We start from the raw sequence: 6,567 nt of genomic DNA on the forward strand, positions 1-6,567 counted from the left end.
AGCAGCGGATAGATTGGAAACTGAAGGTACTAGTCGGGTTGCCGCCTTTCAGAAATTAAAATAAAGGATTGCCCGCCATAGTTCCTCGGGGACATGACCACCATGAGCCTGACTCCCATGCAGTGGAGCTCCCGCTGCTCTGGTATGTTTTATTTTGCGCCAGTGTTTTTACTAAAGGTGTAATAAAGAAAGCAATTCATCATACTTTAAGTTTGAAATGTTTGATTCCCAATAAAACCAATTAAATTAACTCAGGATGTCAACCAATATTCTTCATGTTGTTTGGGAACGGTGCTAACCACCACAGTACTGGGGTGTGGCCAAGGTGGAAACCTTGAAGTATGACTTTTTTTGTCATTTAAAAATCATGGCAGATGCGATATTGTGTTATTTTGCACCAAACTACCACTATTATCATCTTCATCAGATTTGATTTTCTGTTAAACCCTCATCTTTCTGACCTTTTTAATTCTTTTTTTTTATCAACACAAGCCCAACTAGCTGTCGTAAGAGAGCCATTATACTGACACCCATGTGTCATGTGTGAGATGGGACTGTGGGGAGCAGCAGCCTTGAAGCTATTACAGGGAAGACTTGGGCTGTGGGGATGAGATATGACATGTGGCTTAGGTATAGTGGCAGACGGTGAAACCATGCTATCAGATTTTGATATAAAGAAGCTGAGCTTGTAATTACGGAAGCGTAGAGCTGTCATCCTCATTAAAAAAAAGTTTGGGACTTATTACGTTATAACGTGATAGTTTTATTGTAAAAACATGAAACGTATCACCTTGTAACGTGATAAGTTTATTGTAAAAACGTGAAACATACCATGTATCTGAAAACGTGAACGTGGTCATTTTCGACTTTAGATGAGGAAATTGTGTGCGGGGTGGGTAGGAGATCACAAATGGCTCATTTACAGGACTTGATAGAGTTTTTCTTCATACTTGGGTTGAGACATTGTGAAATTATGGTGCTTTGGAACACTTTCGATCCATTGTAATAAATATGCGTAGTTTAAGGACAGTTTTAAAAGGCATGGGTCTGTACAGAAGGAAAAATGAGTCCAATCCCCATGACGTGGCAAAATTTCTAATTGAAACTTTAGCGGCACGAGAATCGCTATGAATGCAAACATCATCGGTGCATCCAAGTGCCATCTATCCATCCCTCCTCTACCGCTTATCGGGGTTCTGATCGCAGCAGTAACCGGGGAAGACCCCCTCCCCAGCCACATTCGCCATCTCTGCGGGGGGTCCCAAGGCGCTCCCGGGCCAGCTGAGAGATGTAATTCCTCCAGCGTTCAAGTGGTTATAGGTTTTTACAATAAAACTATCACGTTATAACGTAATAAGGCCCAAACTTTTTTTTAATGAGGATGACAGCTCTACGCTTCCGTATGTAATGCTGCTTTACAAGCATTGCTAAAAATCTAGCCCTGAACTATTGACAGGTCAAGTAGCATAGGGCCAGTATATCTTGGGAGTCCAACTTTATTATGCTTGATAGTGCATTGCTTTTTATATTTATATATATATATATATATATATATATATATATATATATATATATATATATATATATATATATATATATATATATATATATATATATATATATATATATATATATATATGTATGTATGTATGTATGTATGTATGCATGTATGTATGTATGCAATTAATTTGAAATTAATTGCACTCATTTTATAATGGTTTCAGTTTTTTGTAAATAATTAGTCAGAACTAATGCATTAAAATCAATATATAAATATAGTTATTTCCATGTTTTGTGTGATAGTATTATATTTATTTTAGCAATAGTTATTATTGCAATTAAGATTTTTTTGCAGTGTATGAAAGATTTACATTAAATTTACCACAATAACACCAAAGTAGCCTCATTTACTGACCTGCTCCCTGCTGTGGGTGAAAAAGTTTAAAATGTAATTAAAAAATAAATAATAAATAAATTAAACAAATCTCTTGTGTAAATGTAAATTTATGTGGGCCATCCAATGTGAATATTTTTCTTTTCACAGAATTTCATATTTGTACCTTAATTTTGTATTCTACTGTTTTGTATTTTGGTAGGTTAATTTCAGGCATTTGTTGCATGAATTTAACAATGGAATTAGGCTTTTGCTGACTTGCAAATAAATGAGCAGCAATGAGTTTTATCCTTTAGTCTTATGGAGCTCAATTTGTGGCAGCTGTTTTTGTCTAATCTCTTGCACCACTTGGGCACTGGAACACATTGTTTTATGTTCTAATGTAGCTCAATGTACAGCATCAGAACATGATTTTATGCTGGTCAGACTGATCTGCAAGCAATGTTTTTGGTTTGTGGTGCTCAACTGTCACCATGCAAATTGTCCACCCTACACTTTACATTAATTCAGAAAGAGATGGGAAGGTCAAACGGAGGTTTATTTCCATCCAGAACATGATGCAGCTGCAAAAACTTCTTTTATGAATTTTATTCCAGGCTCAAATAACAATGCCCAATGTGTCACCTTTTATTTTCAAGAAAATGGTTTTAGTGCTAAAATTCCGCAGTCCCATTTGTCATAGTCATGTCTTTAATCATCTGCAAATCCAGGCAAGAGAATTCAAACCTCAGTGTTCATGCTGAGTAGTTTGTCTTTTTTGTGTGTTCTGTACTTGATGCTCAGTTTTGGTTTTTTTTGTTTGTTTGTTTGTTTTAGGTCTCCAGTTGGAACTATCAGTAGAGCTGCTGTGCCTCCTTAGAGATATCAGTAAGTTATCTCCTCTGTACTTCAGCAGGTTATTACAATATAATGGTGTGCTAAAAGAGGATACAAGTTATTTATAAATGATAGAACTGCATTAGACATTCCAGTCTTCCACCATTAGTTACCTCCGCGAAGGAGGCTATGTTTTACTTTGTCTGTTTGTTTGTGTTCAAGATAACTAAAAAGGTTATGGATGGAGTTTCATTAAATTTTCAGGAGTTGTTGAAAATGTGAAAAGGAGGAACTGATTTAATTTAGGTGATCCCAATTACTGTTTGGATCCAGGAACTTTTTAAAGGCTTTGGCAGAGGTTTGCTCTCCCCAGGCTTTCTATTTGTGTGTGTTATAACACCGTATTCAGACCTGAAGCTGATAAGTAAACATAAACTAGCAGATAGCACTATGATGCTCCTTAATTTTCCCAGTTTCCCTGAGTGCTATAAACAAATGGTGTTTGAGAGAGAAACTAAAGGACTAAAAAGATGAGAATTTTGTCGGAGGGATAATTTCGGAGAGTTTAAGTATGCAGAGGAGAGTAGGAATAGAGTCTTGTTTTATTTTGCTTTTTCAAGATAAATGCCAGTAGTAATCCTGACTGATCAGACTTTGCTTCCAAATGGCATGCGTCACATATTTCACACTATTTGAATATGTGAGTGTCCGAGCCAGTGTTAGTATTGTTGTCACATTTCTTTAAATTAGACATAATTAGGGTTTTATAATTATTAATAAAATAAATAAAAAATTAAAAAAACAGTCATTGCATTTTTTTCCGCAGTTTTTAAAAACTTTATCACAGCTGCAGAGTTATATCTAGTGGTTGTACAGTGAAAAAGGCATAAAAGTGAGGGTGAAGGAAGGTTGTTTGTTCATGAAGGAGAGGGAGGAGGATCATGGGAGATCATGACTTAATGCATACTGTATTGAGAGGGCGGCAGAAGATGCAAGAAAATTTGAGCAATTCAAATTGTTGTGATTTTTTTAATACTGTTTTCCCACATTTTTTAATAGTACTTTTCAAGAATATTTATCCTCTCTGGTAAAGCACTATTCTCCTGGAGAAAAGGAAATTAATAGGGCTCTACATCATCTTGACACCCAACACTGAATTAGTCTTTTTAATTGCAGCCACTTGGATATCATCCATCATGAGCCTATTTCTTTTATCTGTTTTTTCTTTCTTGTGTTCTTATTTCATTTTTACTGTTTACTTTGACCATGTAAAGGAAATTGACCCTCTGATGCATGAATTATTAAAAAACAATGCCACATTTATTTTACATGCAATATTTTACTTCTAAAGACATGTACAGAGACACTTTTCTTCGTATTTAAAATTATTTGACTTTTTATTTATTTGATATTTCTCTAATCTAGAGAAATATTTATTGGTATGATATGCGACAAGTTGCAAACCTGAACATCACAACTGAATTCACAATACTTCCATAATCTGCTTCAAATTAGGGCTCCATCCAATTGTGTGCGACTGACACTATACTTATTGGAAATCCATTATTGTTAAGATTCATAAAATGAGCTGCAGCAGGAGTTTTTTATGGATGGGTACACTTGCAATATGAGTCAGCCACTCTAGTGTGAGGCTGAATGTTCAGTTTGTCATCTGCTATGCTTCACTTATTCTGATTTAGTCCTTTACAGAAGGGCAAGGAATCATTAAGGTGTATGCTAATGTACGATATGATACTGTGGATGTACACTAGATCTCAGACCATCTTAAATCCAATCACATTCCAATAATTTTATAATCACTGATAGATAAAATCACCAAGCAATTTAAATTATTTTAAATTGCTTGGTGTGATTATCTCAAAGTCTTTAAATGTAATTTTCTTTATATATAATCAGGTTGGGACATGATTTTAAAAATTAATCTGATTAATTAGAGGCTTTGTACTTAATTAATCTAGATTAATCACATTTTAATCAAATACCAAAGTTGTCCCAAAAAACAATACTTGTTATTATTTAAATCGATTTTAGTGGATAGCTAAATCAAATAATAGATACAGACATCAATATTACAAACTCAGACTCTGTGAACGGCTGAAAAAATGCATTAAATTGCATTTCAGTTCAAAACAATATAAGAAAAAAGAAAATATCCCTTTCCAAAATTTAAGACCTAAAGTTAAAGTGACATTTTAAACACTTTTGCCTAACAGATCTGGCTGTCCTCTAATGAAGAATCTACAGCATGTAACAGTAAATATTTTAATAGGTTGTCCTCCAAACTTTTCCTTAATAGGCATTAATATATGAGAGTAATGCACATTTGCCAGGGGCAAAGGTGAATGTTTCATTTAATTTTATTTGAAACTGTATTTTTTTAAAAGATATAGAAAGCAAAATAAAATACCAAACTGCCTAAGTTCACATTATTGGGAATTTTCCCTAATACCTGTATAATAAAGGATAATTTCTTCCTTTTAAAAATACTACCAATAATTGAAAAAAAACAAACAAAAAACGATTATCATCTCCTGGCGAAAGTTTCAACCCCCCCCCCCCCCCCCCCCCCCCCCCCCCCCCCCACACACACACACACACACACCCACCCACCACCACCACCATTATTCAATGAAAGAACAAATTACAAGAAGTATGCCATATGGAATGAATAACAGCAGGGTTGCAGATGAAAACTGACTCATTTATAAAGAAATGGTCTGTAATTAAAAGATATCTCCAAATTTGAACCATTTTTTTTACTCATTGTTTATTTATATATTATTTTATGTTATTTTATTTATATAATATGTAGCCATATAGATAAACTATATGGATATACATAAGGTGTTTGTATGGTTGTGTACAGACAAAGTTTAAAGTCATGGCATTTGCCCAAACATAATCTTGGTATGATGTCGGATATGTATCAAATGTGATGCTTTTATCCTAAATTGAATTGGTAACCTATGTTATCCCACTACTATCATGACAAATAAAATTGATCAATTTTACACAAAGAAAAATAAACAAAATTATTAATGTATTGATACCAGAACTCTAAAGCCTCAACAATTATTGACAATTCAGTTATGCAGATTTTAGAATATCTTAAGAAGTTACTTCAGATGTTTTGTAACTGTAAAACATAAATGATCAAACTCATTAATGATGAAAAAAGATTCTAATATAGTGACTTAAAGAACACAAATTGTGTCCTTTTATTGCAACCCTGTGTTATTTGGATTCAGGAGATATCCATGACACAAGGGATAATTGGGGAGGGTTCTGCAGTGTTGTTTTTGTGTCTAACCAAGAGGCCAGATACAAAATGTTGTGATGTAAGAGATTCTGACGAGAGCTACAATAATCCAGATTTGTCGTCATTGGATCAGTGCTGCTTTCGGCCAGCCCTCTCAGGCCCTTCTCTGTAATCTTGCTGTCTCAAATGATCCCAAGTTGTTTGAGCTCCATAGAGATAGTGAAATTAGTAGTCAGCACACACTGAAATGGCTGAGGGAATAAATCTTCAAGCTGCCATTTTTGCATTGATTTATTTGTCCTCTGATCTGACCTTTCATTAAATACAAATTTATATATATATATATATATAATATATATATATATATATATATATATATAAAAATAAAAGTAATTACAAGATCTAATTAATGAGATAATTTTTTAATCAAGACCCATCCTTAGTATTTTTGCTGCTGCTTTTTTCTGTGTACTCTGCAAATGCTGTACAAAACTTGCTGCATGTCGGTTTCTTGGATATCTGTTTTGTTGCTCTTTCCAAAGATCTTGTGTCCACCCCCTGGTGCAAAACTGTTTAA

Source organism: Telmatherina bonti (genome assembly GCF_933228915.1).
Source record: "Telmatherina bonti genome assembly, chromosome: 1".
NCBI lineage: Eukaryota > Metazoa > Chordata > Actinopteri > Atheriniformes > Telmatherinidae > Telmatherina > Telmatherina bonti.